Source organism: Pongo abelii, chromosome 6 (genome assembly GCF_028885655.2).
Source record: "Pongo abelii isolate AG06213 chromosome 6, NHGRI_mPonAbe1-v2.0_pri, whole genome shotgun sequence".
NCBI classification, from domain to species: Eukaryota; Metazoa; Chordata; class Mammalia; order Primates; family Hominidae; genus Pongo; species Pongo abelii.
Window position 1 is genome coordinate 45,745,518 of NC_071991.2, and position 16,660 is coordinate 45,762,177.

General features: G+C 41.6%; 1 protein-coding gene across 2 annotated transcripts in view; it reads right to left on the bottom strand.

Annotated features, from left to right (window-relative positions):
- Nucleotides 1-16,660, bottom strand: part of POU6F2 (POU class 6 homeobox 2) — a 434,029-nt gene that overhangs the window by 263,911 nt on the left and 153,458 nt on the right. The window lies entirely within an intron of this gene.

A 16,660-nucleotide genomic window follows, 5' to 3' on the forward strand; every position in this document is an offset into this window, starting at 1 on the left:
CCTGTTTACTGGCATGCCATGGACAACCCAGAAAAAAAGATACGACTCTGTCACACTTATAAATTTTAAAGAAGGTATTATTGGCTCATTTAAAACAAATTCTCCTATATATTCTCCAAAGGGACAGACTTATAAATAATGGAAACAGGGGAAAATACTTCAGCACATTAAGCTACAAATAAAATTGACTGCTACATATTATTCAATTGACTTCTATCTCCACCACAATGTGTCAATCATAACAGCATTTTATAATAGGATTAAGCAATAAATGTGCAAAGCCATTATGCAGAAATCTGAAAATCTGATTAATTTGTAATATTTTTTGTGCAGAAAGTCAGGAATGGACATTGCTCGGGGAATACTTACAAGCATTCTATTGAAATTTCTAAATTGATTTGGAACAAACTAATAAAAACACAGACTTGCTGATATTTTATAAAGTGAATTCTGTCAAAATATGTTTGGCATTTTAATGATTGCTGTCATTTAATAACAAGGGTAAGATGACGCATCATAAGATGCCAACCATTTCCTCATAATGTGCAGAAGACCTTTCTTCTAAATTTTTTATATGTGATTTACCTATTATGCTTAAAAGCACGGCATTTTAAGCCGGGAGATGGCTTGTGCAGTGCAAACCTTGCAAGTCTCTGTTCTTTCTTATATACCCAAGTCCAATTTTGCCCTAAAATTCTCAGCAGAAATTTATGTACTTCAAAGAGCTTATGAGGTTTCAACGTGATGTTTTAGTCAAATATTCAGATTAGGTAAATTCTCAAATGGCTAAAAATGCACAATTTTTTTAAAAATTTGGTTGTTTTTCCATACTTGCCAGGCATGGGTTTTTATGCCAGACTATGAAAAGAGTGTTTTTACAATGCACAGAAAAATAGAAAAGCCCTTTTAAGCAATTAGAAAATGAATACCTTCATTCTAAAAAATTTCTATACCATGCTAAGCCCTTCTGTCTCGTTTCTTTCATACACACCAAGCCCACTTTTTGGCTCTGTTTCTAATGCATGCCATTGTAACGTTTAGGACTGGTCTCACACAGGCACTGTGTCAACAAGATTGTGCATTTGTTCCCCTCAACTTTACACAGATTACATTTGCTTACATTTATTCTTTGTTGCTTTGAGGCCTAGCTGGTGCTCAGTAGCTTGTTCTGAGGCTGGTTAATTCTCAAAAACCACGTTCAGTGCAGTCCAGGGCAATTCCACACAATTTCATGTGTAAAATGAAGTCTTTCACAGGCTCTAGAGGAGATTATGTATGCTCTCCTGCCTGGATCCAAAAGTAATGTTTCTTCTTAGTGTGCATCCCCATTTTCCCGAAACACATGTATCACGCATAGCCTTGTAGGACCATAAACTAATCTGTCTGGTTGCAAGGCGGCTCTGGAATCAGGGGCCTTCTCAGAGCCAGAGGGGGAATCAGGAAGTCAGAATGAATAAATGGCGTTGGCTAAGGGTTTCAGAGAAATTTGAAGCAACACTTAGCTGAACGTTTGCAGAGAATTTGACGTTGGATATTTTCATGGGCACAGATATGAAAACACAAACTTGAATGGGTTGGGTGGGTTCCTCCTGACCAGGAGCCTAGGAAACATGTTACATCTCTGAGACCAAGGAATTCCAAGAAAGCTCTCTGAAGTCTGTTCTGAAGTTAGCAGCCTGTGCTTTTGCAGCAGCAACTATGAGCTCTATGGGACAGGGGCTGTGCTGCTGGTTCATCACTTTATGCTGTCATTTCATTCACATTTCTTTTTCAATAGAAATAGGGGTCTGGCTTTTAATTCAGCAGTGATATAATTCCTTTAAGATAGGTACTGGCATCCACTTGACTACTCACTGTTGTTTAACATAAACCTTTGAAATACCTTTAAATTATTAGCTTATTGGCAAATTCTACCTCGATTCCAATTTAGATATTAAAAGCTGTTTGGTGTAAGAGTTAAAACCAAGAACTCTAAAAAAAATTTAAACTCTGCCTGGGTTTAAATTTAGCACTACCACTTAACTGAGAATGTGAACTCTGGCTTGTTTTCCAACTTCATGCATCACCTTGTAAAAGTCAGGGATAACAATAGTACCCCTCTCACAGCATTGCTGTTGTGAAGATTAAATGAACTAATATGTATGTAACTTTCTTGAAACAGTGCGTGCTTGCCATATAAGTGCTATTTCTCTTGATTATTATTATTTAATAAAAATATTTAATTTGTATTTTTTTTGAGAGAGATAGTATCTCACTCTGTTGCTCCGGCTAGAGTGCAGTGGTGTGACCATTGCTCACTGCAACCTTGATCTCCTGGGCTCAAGCGATCCCCCTGCTTCAGCCTTCTGAGTAGCTGAGACTACAGGAGCGAGCCACTACACCCAGCTAATTTCTTCTTTTTTTTTTTTTTTTTTGGTACAGAAATCATCTCACTCCATTGCCCATACTGGTCTTGAACTCCTGGCCTCAAGTGATCCTCCCACATTAGCCTCCCAAAGTGCTGGGATTTTAGGCATGAGCCACAATGCCCAGCCTAAACTGTATTTAATCTAATAATATTTAATATTATTTAATTTGTCTATAATAGTGACCTGCCCCAAGTCAACTCAATTCATATTCCTGCCCCTCTGTCCCTTTGTGTGGAGTTCACATTCTCTTGCACACTGGCTAAAGGTGGCCACTGTGCACTGACTCTAACTCTGTCCTTGACACCACTGGATGAATGTTGGGAACGCAACTAAATAGTTGGGTCCTGAAGAGCCTACAAAGCAAAATGTTTACATATATAGTTGCTTCCTTTAGTCCATGGTAGCATAATCAGGAAATATGGCACAAAGATAGTGGCAAAGTTTCCAAATTTTTACACAGACCATGGCTTATAGAAGTGGTTCCCACCCAGGCCTGTGAATCATTTGTGGATCTTCCTGAACATAGAGGTTGATATCCCTCATGAGGCTACTGACAGAGCATCTAAAGGGTAGCTCACGTGAAAGTTTTATGAAACTCTACCTGTGACTGAAGACCACAGAGAGCCAGCAGTGGCTTAGATGTTACCCAGGCAAGGCTGAATCTCCTTTGCGCTGAGACTGCCATATGCAATCAGTTTTCTGAATGGCAGATGGGTCTGCAGCTAGTGTAATCCCCTTGGCCTTCCAAGCGTCTTTATCTGCACCATTCTTTCATCATAATCCTGATTGACTTCTAGCTTAGCAAGGGAGGAATCATCTCAGATACATCTGTTTTGTAATTATGATTTGTTCACAGCTAATTTTAAAAATATAGTAACTGATTTTAAAGGGATCATAATATAAAATTTAAAATAGCTACATAATAGAAGTTAATTCTCTGCAAATACAAGAAACCCTGTCTTGAATCTATTATGGAAATGATAGGTCATAAATGGCGAAGACATCAAAATACTGATTAGCAGTTTGGATACAACTTATTATTAATTGTTATAAGACCTGGTTGTCAGAGGGCATTTGTTCACTCAACACCATTGGTCCCAGGGTTGATCTCGCATCCGAAACCCACAGGGTTGCCTGCAGATCCCTCTGCTCTGGAGGGACTGTGACCCACAGAGCTGACAGGGGCGACCACCTGAGCACGACACTCCTTTCTTCAGTGCCCTCCTGAGGACCAAGCCTCCCACACTCCACTCTCTCCACCCAGCTCAAGCTGAGTCCCTGAAGAACCATCACCAATAACTGTCACTGCACTCCTCATAGCAAGTTCATTTTTGTTTTTCAAATTCCTTTTAAAAACAAAAAAAATTGGTACAACACATTTTCATTAACCAAGGGAAACCAGGCTCAGCATCTCTTAGCTACACTAAAAGTAAAATAGATGTTCACTCTTGCACAGGGTTTTGAATTGTTCCCTCTTTTTGGAGTTGACTCTTCCAAGTAAGTCATTTTAAGAAACAAATATACTATTTTTAATCCCGAGAGTATATACTCCTTTTTGGAGCCTTACCCTTTGCAAAGAGGATATGACGGCCAGGGCAGATTGAGAACGGAACAGAATTGCAAATACGAATTGCTCATCCCAAGCAAAACAGCTCCACTTCCTCTCATGCATCAGCGATCCCTCCAAACTACAGTGCTTAAGATTCCCTGGTTAATGACCAATGCATTTTTTATGAATTGGGTTCTTTGGATAGAGAATTTAGGTTTCTGTGCTCTCTGCGTTAGCACAAACATAATCACATGAAGGTCACAGAGATCCCTCAGCTTTCTCTGGTATTCATACCTTTCTCACAAACTGTTTGCAGTTTCCACCAGTGAAGGAGGTGACACAAAGGTTACTTATTCTGAGACGGACAGTTGGATGCATTATTATTTCATGTTGGGTGTGAGAATCCCAGCTAAGCAGAGCAGAAGTCCCCTGTAAATTAAACTTCTCTTCCTTTCAATTTTTTCAAGATTACTAAATGCCAAGGAGGGAGTGGAGATGTCTATAAAAATCTCTGCTGAACTACTGCCACTGTTTGCCGCTTTTTATTGCCTTAGTAGAATCTGAGACTCTAAGGCTAATTCTACAAGACATGCTTGGAAATCAAACATTCATTAATCCACAAAACGGTTTGTACGTTTTTGCAAATTACATTGTCAGGTACTTGTAAATTCACCTATTGAGGCCTGGAGAACCAAGACTGTCTGATTACATTAATATGAAAAATGCATTTCTTTATTCTTACAGTGAGTGACTTATCTGGCTCCAGCAGAAGGAAGTCCAGCTTTCTTTGGGTGAGGAGTCTAGGTCCTAAGTGGTTCTAAATCTTTATTTTAAGACTGCATCTATACATGAAAAGCCAAAGGGAGATTTGGGACAGTTAGATAAACTACAAAAAGAAATCCTACAAATCTCTTATTTGGACTGAAGATGTTTTTGTACTTTCTGCCAAAATTCCTCAATAATTGCTTCATTTTTTTATATGTAGATTTAGTCTGTGCTATAGAAGACTTTAATGACTTCTTTTTCCACAAAATTTACTAAACATCCCTCAGTCTTCCTCCAATAATTTTTTATCATTTGTTTTCACATCTATCTAATAAAAGCAGAGCTAAACTCCTGTGATATCCAGCCCAATAAAAGTCTCATTTTCTGTAAATACTTTTTCTCAGATAGACATGAAAAAAGGAGATAGTCATCAAATATATTTTAGCAAAATTCCATGACACACTTTAGGCAGTTAGAGAACTTTGGGAGTAGAGATTATTCCTTGAGTACTGCTATCTCCACAAGAGTGTAAGTTCTTTCAGGGAAAAGTCTCTAACTCATTTTGTATCTCCCACAGGCCAGCTCCAGGCCTTCATATGTAAGCATATACATATGTATGTATCTCTATATGTATGTGTGTATGGTGGTGTTGAGGTACATCACAGTGAGTTCAAATTCTTAAAATGATGGAGGTATGCGTCAAAATCAGCAGAAAGAATTCAGACACAGATTTTAGAGCATCCAAAAATAGTTTGTCTGATTTTTAAAATGCCTTTTTAAGTCTAAGAAGCCTTGCTCATTTCAACACAGTTCTCCCAGGAAATGCACACTTGCTCTGACAAGGTCATTGCTAGGAGGCAACCTCAACACTGTGCTCCATCCCTGGACAGAGTCTCCTTACAACTGATAGCTGGGCTCTGGAATCCACAGATGGTGCAGCCACACACATTCTGGGCTTTCATGCCCATCTAAGCAGCCTCCCTCTTGCTTCGTCCTTGCTCAACCCTGTGCCAGTGGGGTTAAATAATTTGTGGGGATCAGTGCAAAATAAAAACGCAGGTCCTGGCTTGGGGCTGGTAAATCAATCCCTCCTTCCCCAAGGCACCACCCCAACCTATCACAGATGGGCGAACCCAAGGGATTGTAATCTTCTGGCGGGGATGTGTCGGAGACCTGGATCGGGGTTGGACAGGAAGACCCTCGATGAGTTGCATGCTAAGCATATGACCTTCCCCTCAACTGAGCCCAAGCCCCCTGAGAAGGGCAGAGTGGAGCATGTGACAGCCACACTGAGGCTTCCAGGGCCGCCAGGGGCAGAGAGTGGGCAGCCAGAGCCCATCCTGTCCTGGGGAGGTGAGGAAACTCTAAGCCCCCTCCATCCTCCTACAGGCTCAGATGTCCCATTGGACTTTACTCATAAAACACAAATTCACAGACAAATTCTAAAGAAATTCAGGATGGTGACCTCAGGGCATTAAAACCCAGCTGGGGGCTGCCGGGCTTTGTGAGACTGCAGCCGTCACCTGCTCTTGAAAGGAGCCCTCCCCACAGCTCGCTGCCGATTCCACTGACTCGGTTTCCATACAATTTTCGGTTACTAGTTTTCCTTCAAGAAACCTCAGGAACCTCAAATTTTGAAAATTGTCCCTACACTTGAAACTACTTCAAGAAAGTCGCTTTTCTAAATCAGTGCAAATTCTTTTTTCTTTTTTTTTGTCTTGAGATGGAGTCTCGCTCTGTGGCCCAGGCTAGGGTGCAGTGGCTTGATCTTGGCTCACTGCAACTTCTACCTCCTGAGTTCAAGCGATTCTCCTGTCTCAGCCTCCTGAGTAGCTGGAATTACAGGCACACACCACCACGCCTGGCTAATGTTTGTATTTTTGGTAGAGACAGGGTTGTCTCTACCATGTTGGCCAGGCTGGTCTGGAACTCCTAACCTCAGGTGATCTGCCTGCCTCAGCCTCTCAAAGTGCTGGGATTACAGGCGTGAGTCACTGCACCCGGCCCAAATTAGTGCAAATTCTTAAGAATGCTTATATCTACAGAGGAATTTAAACATAGCTTTTTTTCCCCAATAAGAAATCAAACCTACAAATCATCAACATGTCTATTATAGGTCATTATGAATGACCTCCTAAACATATCATTTGGTGGGAAATTAAGATGAAATACGATTTTGTTTTCTAACTCATCTATGCTGATAATAGAGAGACAAGGTATGAATTCTTCAAAAAGGGAAGCATTTGAAAGGTGTCACCTGCCTTTCTTCAGCTGTAGATCTACCTTTGTAACAGTGTTTTGCTTTCACTAACACCATCACAGATTTTTCTCTCCTGGCTGGCCGCCAAATCACTGGGGAGCTTGACAACAAGGGGACAAGATCTAGATTCTTCAAGGCACTGTGATTGGCCTAGTTTTAAATTGTTTTCAGTTTACCTACATATAGTAAAACAGGCAAGAATTACCAACAGCTGGCATTAAATGTGCTTGAAAAACGGCCAAAGCTGTTAAATAATCTTTGAAATTGTGGGACTAGCTTAGGTGAAGAGAGAGAGAAGAGCGTTTTGGGGGTGAGGAGATGTGGGCAAAGTGAGGAGAGCTAGTCCATGTTTTCTTACCTGATACCTGCATTACAGTACTGTGGTGTGGAAATGGCAAGGCTAGAGAACGCTGTAGTTCTTTCTGCAAGATCCCACCCTTCAGCTCACTTCTAAAACATTCTGATTTGTGTTCTAATATGTGCAAGGCTCTCTTTGCAGCCTTACAGACCTACAGGACTTCCCCATCTGACACCTTCTTACCAGATTTTCAACTGTTTTCACTCACTGAGACTGTTAGCCAAGTGGCCCCACATGGATACTGGAAACTGAAGCCTGAAGAGGAGATGGGGACTGAACAGAGATCCCTGTGTTGTGGTGACATGAATCCGCACTCTTGGCTCAGACCAAAGTTATCGTGAGAACGACGGTGATATCTCATTCCCCTCTTCTCCTCCAAGACCCCAGATGCCTTCCAGAGGTCTGAACTCTGCACAACCCTTCAGCAGCAAGGAGGCTACTAGTCTGTCATGCAGAGTATGATTTAAGCATGAGTTACAACAGAATAAGCCATTATTTCAAATGAAAATGATGGCCTCTGGGTGCAGTCACTTCTGATAATATGCATGGTACAAGACCTCAGAGACCTTCAACACAGAAAACAGTGGTTCTCCCTCAGCAGTAGCTGCATTTGTGTCTGCAAAGAGGGTGATTAGATGATCAGAGACCGTGGACCTCCCCAGATTTTGAGATTTCACAGTGCAGTCAAATTAAAGGAGAACATTAATAATTGGGACAATAGGAATATGAATCTTGAAATTTAATTTTTCCAAAAAAAAATTGTAATTGTCTTGTGCTACTGTGTCCAGAATTGGTTCCTTCTGATGGGTTCTTGGTCTGGCTGACTTCAAGAATGAAACGGCGGACCCTCGTGGTGAGTGTTACAGTTCTTAAAGATGGTGTGTCCAGGGTTTGTTCCTTCAGTTGTCAGATGTGTCCGGAGTTTCTTCCTTCTGGTGGGTTCGTGGTCTCGCCGGCTTCAGGGGTGAAGCTGCAGACCTTCGCAGTGTTAAGCTCTTAAAGGTGGCGCGTCCAGAATTGTTTGTTCCTCCCGCGGGGGTTCGTGGTCTCGCTGACTTAAGGAGTGAAACTGCAGACCTTCTAGGTGAGTGTTACAGCTCATAAATGTAGTGCGGACCCAAACATTGAGCACCAGCAAAAGTTACTGTGAAGAGCGAAAGAACAAATATCCCACAGGGTTGAAGGGCACCAGAGCAGGTTGCCGCTGCTGGCGCATGTGGCCAGCTTTTATTCCTTTATTTGGCCCTGCCCACATTCTGCTGATTGGTCCATTTTACAGAGCGCTGATTGGTCCACTTTACAGAGTGCTGATTGGTCCGTTTTTACAGAGTGTTTTTTGGTGTGTTTACAAACCTTTAGCTAGATACAGAGTGCTGATTGGTGCATTTACAATCCTTTAGCTAGACAGAAAAGTTCTCCAAGTCCCCACCTGACCCAGAAGCCCAGCTGGCTTCATCTCTCACTATCATGATCAAACAAGACATTTTTAATGCCCACCCCAAAAGATGTGTTCTTGATCTCAAGACAGTCCTTTAAAATGAAGAATTTCAGCCTAATGAAAAACTCACAGCATCGTGCTTTCTTTTTCACTTTCCTTTTGACCAGTGACTATTTCATCATAGATGGACCCTGGTCTGTTTGGAGTGTTTGCGAGTTTCATGTGTTTCGTGTCAGCAAGGTAGGATTTGAGGAATCACAGCATGCTCACTGCTTTTATTCTTCTAGGCATAGGAATGTGTGGCCAACACTCCTCTTTATTCAAAAGAATTTTGAATAAAGAATTCCTTTCTTCCCTCAATCCTTATTTTTAAGAGACAAAAATATAATTTCCTTCATATATACATATTTCTATGTGCCAGGTCATACACTAATGACTTTGTATATATTATTTCATCAACTCTTACAATAACCCTATTAGGTGTTTATGATTATTCCATTCATTTATACAGGAAACAAAACTGTATAAACTGTCTAAATAAATAGACAGAAATTAACTCACTGCCTGTTCGGCACAATGAGGTAGCGGCAGAGAGATGAGTGTATCCGGGCTTTCTCATTGATGGCAGGATCACGTCTTTATCCAATTAGGTTTCTCTACTGCTCAAACATTTTACAATAGCTGCCATAGACTCAATACTTACCATGTGCCAGCCACTATACTCAGTATTTTATATCTGTTTTCTCATTAAATCTTCACAGAAGGTCTCTGTAATCAGAACCATCATTCCCATTTTGCAGATGTGGAAACTAAGGTTTAGACAGGTTAAGTAATTCACCTGTGGTCACAGTTAGTGAGTGATAGAGTTGGGATCTGAATGCAATTCCATTTGACTTCAAGACTACACTACATTATACATAAAATGCAAATATTTCAAAAAGACAGACCACAATAAATCACCAATATCATGATACAAATTGCATTTTTCAGATATTTTCCTCTGCATCTAATGGAACCTGGCCCCAGAGCACTCTACGTTCCCGGTATGGTGGGTGGAGGAGGGGAAATGGCAGAGAAGTGGGGGAAGGGGAAGAGTGGGTCCCACTAGAGACATCCTTTTCCTGTGCCCCATTTTTTTCCCCAGGAAAACTTGACCAAATTCCTAAGAAATAAGCACCCCCCCCGCAATCGTCTTTAAAATAATGTTAATAATGAGCTAAGTGCAGCTGCATTCTTAGTTTAGGGTCTCCATAGTCAAGGTGTGACCCCTGGGCCAGCAGCATTGGCATCCCCTGGGACCTTGTGAGAAAGGCAGATGCTCAGGTCCCAGTCCAGCCAGGTCTCAGACCCGCCAAATCAGAATCTACATTATAACAAAGCCCCTAGGTGATGCACAATGCCCACGGTAAAGTGCAAGAAGCACCGGGTTTGAGTTTATAATTCTTTCCCTTTCTCCTTTTCCTTCCTCTCTTCCTTCTTCCTTTTCTCCTTCATTTCTCCCTTTCTTGTGTCCTTTCTCTCTTTTTCATTCCTTTCTTCTTCCTCCCTTCCTTTCTTTTTTATTTGGGCAGTACTAAAAGCAGGAATGCACCTACAACTCCTAACTTGTATCAGACATTTGCCGTAGACTCTTAAATCCTATCCCACAAAAGTCAAGAGGGAGGCGTGAGAATGTGGAGAAAGAAAATGTGCTGGAGGAATGCTCTCAATCACAGTAATAACCTGGGCCACTTCTCACCCCATGCAACCTGCTGGGAGGACGCCCAAGGAAGAGGTTCACAGCAGGAAGAGCTGCTCCCACATTCTCTTAAAGGGAACCATATTTATCCTTTTTAAAATACAACAAAACTGGTGCCAAATGTAGCCCAATATCATTGCTCTGTTATTTATGGCAATTTTCCTGACCACTTTCTCCTTCCATATCCATATCTTTACTTTTCCATTTGTGAGGGTCCACGAAGATAAGAGTCTGGCCTATCCATTTCAGTTATTTGCTCTCAGAACACCACATTCTTTACAAAAGTAGCCAAAGCACCACTTTAAATAAGGGGAATGAAAATTTTAAATCCCTTAAAGCAGAAATAAAACAGCATTTCTACACAGATACTCCAAAAGGGTAGCATTTGCAATCCATTCTTGTGTGCAACTCAAAATCGGTGAAAGGAGGGTCATTTAGAACTCAGTAAAGGACAGGAAGGAAATACCTACCCCCAGAGGAATTACACTGCATGAAATTGTAGCATCACACCTAGTTAGCAAATCCTTATGGTAATAGAGCTTCTATAACAGACAACAACACAAAATTGATCAGGAAAAGAAAGATGTCGGATAACTCACTACAAACAAATTACCAAGAGTTTCAAACCTTCTTCAAAGATGGGGTAACAAAATATTGCATTCCTACGAAGATTAAGTAGATCTAGAACATGAAAACTCAAATCAATGTCTCATCAAGAGATTGTTGGAGACTTTTTTCCTTCCCAAGAGTTGGTTATAAAAAACCAACCAGCCAAACAGCTAGTCCAATCCATGTGTCTCTGACCATTTTTCTCTCACTTAGTCTATTTCTTCGCATTACTATAATTGAAAAAGTATCTATTGCTAAAAGATGCTATTAACTTGAGTGCATTCATAGAGTGTTATATTACTAATAGACTTAGGTCATTTTTTTTATCCTTTTAGCAAAGCATTATTTTGTTGTCCTCTTGTTCTGAAGATTATATTCCACTTAAAGTCAAATAGAACAAAAGCTCCACAGAACTTGTTCAGATTATTTTTATCATTATTTTAACACCATTACATGATAGTATCAATTGTGTAGCAATTTCCATTTGTTATATCAACTTATTTTTGGGTCTGTGTCAGAGCGCATCTTATATAAATATCCCTACTAACCATTACTTGGACTCTGATTATAACTTATAGGTTTTCAGTCCAAATTCTTAAAAAACTTACTTCTTGAGTTTACATTTGGTTTTAGAACTTTAGGGTCAGAATTGAAATAAGACACAGACAATTGACCCTAAATACAATGGTGAAAAGGTAAAGTAATAAAAAAAAGTATCCAATAATTTAAAAATAGATGTCATATTTTATTAGATCCAAGATGTTATTGATGTAAAATTCATGAATATTTTGTTCCACAAGGAAAGAAACAAAGCTGCCAGTTAAACCATGACATGCCGCTAATTATAAGGCACATCCCAATTTGCATCCCCAAATCTTCCTTTTAAGATGCCTTATTAAAATGTTGGTAAAAAGGCTATATATCTTAGAATGAATAAAATACATTAGTACTCATTACTCATTGGGCTTTATATATCAGTGAGTTACGGCACACACAATAGGAAGTCGAACAAACTGGAGATTTTGACGTACAATTTCTAAAGATCCTCAAGGTTTGGTGAGTTAAAATGTCTTTCTGGAGTATGGCAGTTGGATAAAATGCCTTATTAGAAGAAGTTGACTCAGCTGGGTGTGGTGGTTCACACCTGTAATCCCAGCACTTTGGGAGCCGAGGCAGGCAGATCACGAGGTCAGGAGTTCAAGACCAGCCTGACCAACATGGTGAAACCTCGTCTCTACTAAAAATACAAAAATTAGCCAGGCATGGTGGTGCATGCCTGTAATCCCAGCTACTCAGGAGGCTGAGGCAGGAGAATCACTTAAACCCAGGAGTCGGAGGTTGCAGTGAGCCAAGATCATGCTATTGCACTCCAGCCTGGGTGATAGAGCGAGACTCCATCCAAAAAAAAAAAAAAAAAAAAAGTTGACTCAAACAAGAAGGGATCAGGGAAAGAAACGCCCAGTCCTTGAGCATCAGCCTAGAATCTGGTAATATTCTATCTAGAAAATTCTGCATATTCTATCTAGAAAATTCTGCATCTGTGATCTCATTTAATCTTCATAACAAACCCATGATATTAGAATATTAGAATTAAGAGTTAGAAAATTCAAGTAACTGACTCAAACCTTTTTTTTTTTTTTTTTTTTTTAGAAAAGGAGGAGGAGGAAAACGAAGAGTTGGGATTCAAACCTGAGGCTGGTCAAGTTCTTGTGCTCTTTCAATCCCAAGCTGCATTGTACACAAATCTATGTATTATATGCAAGTCTATCAATGTGTATCATGAGGAGTATTTAGGTATGTCAATGTACTTTAGCCACAGGCCACCATGTGGTGGAGCACATTCTGATTTATAGATTCACTGAAAGGAAGGGTCAGGCGCAGTGGCTCACACCTGTAATCCCAGCACTTTGGAAGGCCAAGGCAGGAGGATCGCTTGCGCTCAGGAGATCGAGACCAGCCTGGTCAACATGGCAAAACCCCATCTCTACAAAAAATACAAAAAAATTAGCCAGGCATGGTGGCACATGCCTGTAGTCCCAGCTACTTGGGAGGCTCGGGTGGGAGAATCACCTGAAGCTTGGGCGGTCGGGGCTTTGGTGAGCTATGATCGTGCCACTGCACTCCAGCCTGGGTGAGGGAGTGAGGCCCTGTCGACATACATACACCATGGGGGCATCTCAGTAGGAAGCGGGTAGAAGGAATGATTGATAGGATTTGGGCTTGCATTCAGTGATTTTGGAAAGAGTTCAAGGAAGTGGAGCTTCACTCTGGATTGCATGATGCTTTCTGAAAGTGGGACAATGTTATGACTGAATACTTTAATAATTCTTCTGCAGGAGGTAGGAAAAATGAAGCCAATTTAAAACTATTTGGCTGGATATGGTGGCTCACGCCTGTAATCCCAGCACTTTGTGAGCCCAAGGAGGGCAGATCATGAGGTCAGCAGATCAAGACCATCCTGGCCACATGGTGAAACCCTGTCTCTACTAAAAATATTTTAAAAAATTAGCTGGGCATGGTGGCACGTGCCTGTATTCCCAGCTACTCAGGAGGGTGAGGCAGGAGAATAGCTTGAACCTGGGAGGCGGAGGTTGCAGTGAGCAGAGACCATGCAACTGCACTCCAGCCTGACGACAGAGCAAGTGTCCTCTCAAAAAACAAAAAACAACAAACAAACAAACAAATAAAAAATACCACAAAAACAAACTGTATTTGATAAAAGAACAGTATGCACTCATATTAGTCAGAATGAGTGACTATTTGGTCATTTTGTGGTTTGGACAATGTTGGTTTTCTGTCTGTCTTCAGGCATGATAATGGAGTGCACCTGGTTTTGCCATGGTCCATCCTGGTCAGAGTGGCCTTGTCTGATGTTGTGGCCTCGTCTGATGTTGATGTTCTATGAAATTGTGCTCAGTGGGACAATACCAAGACCTCAGTTGTGAGCACCAGGCCAGGTCCTAGGTGTTAGGGGCTGCTCTTCTCTTTCTTAGTTAAAGAGTACAAGTTTCATTTTGAGAGTATATGATGGACCCCAAACCATGTGGGAGGTATGGATGATGCTATCTAATGCTGATTATAAAATTTTTGTGCAGGGAGATACATTTGGTAATGAAGAGCTTCTCTTGGAAATGTCAGCTGAAAGCAGAATATCTGATAAATTTCTGGTTGGCCTGTCTGACAGTTTCATCTCTCTGGAGTTCAGGGAGCAGAGTCTAGACTTAATTCTGAACAACTGGGCCACGTTGCTGTAACAGGATCCTTAGGATAATGTGACTGAATATCCTTAGATGGGTTGTTTATCAAAAAAGGGAATGCGAGGCAGAGGCAGATGTGCCTAGACTTTAGAAAATTAGATTCTGAAAAATTCAGGAAGATCTTTCACATAATCCCATAACCAGAACCCTTAGAAGATAACAAGAGTCTCTAAAAATCAGATTCTGGCCCGGCATGGTGGCTCATGCCTGTACTCCCAGCACTTTGGGAGGCCAGGTGGGTGGATTACTTGAGGCCAGGAGTTTGTGACCAGCTTGGGCAACATGGCGAAACCCTGTTTCTACTAAAAATGCAAAAATTAGCCAGGGGTGGTGGTGTGCACCTGCAATCCCAGCTACTTGGGAAGCTGAGGCATGAGACTCATTTGAGCCCAGGAGGCGGAAGTTGTAGTGTGCCAAGATTATGCCACTGCACTCCAGCCTGGGCAACAGAGCGAGACTCTGTCTCAAAAAAATTTTTAAAAAACATTCTGACAACCATGTAGAATCTGACTGACTTGTGCTTTCCTTTTTGCTTCACATGCACTGCCTGTGTGATTTTTGATAAGTTATTTAACCTCCCTGATGTTTAGTTTCTTCAACTCTAAAATGGAGGTAATAATAGCACCTGCATCATAATTGTGAGACTTAAAGAGATTACTGAATAAAAAGAGCCCAGCTCTGTGCCTGGAACATAATAAATACTCAACAAATGTTGGCTGTAATTATCAATTATTTTTACAAGTGACGTTGACATACAATTGTTCAATCACAAATGATTATGATAAAGAAGGAAAGAAGGAAGCATTGAAGAGATCACTGTAGCCACAGAGGATGCCTTCTAACAAGGGGACACTTTAGTGGAACCTGTAAAGTCAAAGACTCATGTGGCCAATATGTAAGAATTAATTCAGGTGTATGGAAAAAAATGTAGGAAGACCAGAGGAGGAGGGGGTTTCAAATCGAAATGGCCACATCTAAAAACTCCTCTGAGCTTGTATCCAGTGTTCCAAAACAGCGCCATCTCCCACAGGTTCAAAAAAAACTCAGCATTTTCTTCTCAAAAGCTCTGGTTCCTCCTAATTTCACATTTCCATTCATGTTCATCTTTCTAATCCACACATGCTCAAAAAGCCCATCTCTCAGTTACCTTTGCCTGGTTTCTCTGCCTCACCCCCAGAAGTAGCGGCTCTCAAATCCAAAATGCTGCATTCTACTGTTGCTGGTAGTTGTCCCCCGGCCCCTTCAGCGGCCCTCTGTGACATGCAGACCACAAGCATAGCTGCATGCCTCTGCTCTTGTCCTGTCTCTTGTCCACCCTACCCTCTGATGGCAGTAAAGACTTGTCAATGCCACCATGGAGTGAAGCCTAGCCAATGCCTCCAACTTTGGTGCTTACTCTCAGACAGCTGAGTCAGGAGATTGAGCAGTCAGGGTTTGGAGTTTGGGGTGGAACAGGCAGACAAAGACACAGCCTCCATCAGGATGCCTGTCAGTGGTTAAGCACCAGCCCCAGGCAGGGATCTAGCAAGAGTCTTAGGACGAGGAGCACAGGATCTGAAGGCGGATTGCCTGTCTCCACCACTTAATGGACATGGAACCTCCAGCAAGCTGCTTAATCTTTCTTGGCTCAGTTTTGTCATCTGTAAAATTGAAATAAAAATGCTACCTCCTTCATAGAGTGAGGATGAAGTGCAGTAAATAAATAAATTGCATAATCACAGTTTCTGGCACAAAGTAAACAGACAATAAATGTAAGCGTTCTTATTGTTACCTTATATTTGAAGGGAGACAAGAGACCACCTTGGCGATCACATTAGTAGGCATGTCACCCAGCAGGGCTCCAGAACATAGAGCAGGCGGCAGGCCTGGGAAACCGGGTCACAGCTGTTTGATCTGACAAGATACTGAGATTCTGAGCATTAGCCTCAAGCATTGTCAATGCCTGGGGCGGGGCGGGGGCAGGGTAGAGCCCACAGGTATGTCAGGAGAGGAAGAAATAGAGCTGGGGAAGGAGCAGACCCTGACAGCACCTCCCCCAGTGATTTGCAAAGGCTCTGCAGGAGGGGAGATGACAGGCACTGCTCAGGGCTCAGACACAAGGGACATAGAGCTCAGGACAGAAATCCACGCACTCCTGTATGAGCGGTAGTGGAAGAAGAATGAAAGGAATTATATTTCCGGTGCAGAAGATATCATTTTCAGGGCAATGTCTGGCAGGGATGGTTTTGGGCAAAAATGGCTCGGTTGGTGCTGAGGAATCTATACAAAGGCTGAGGTG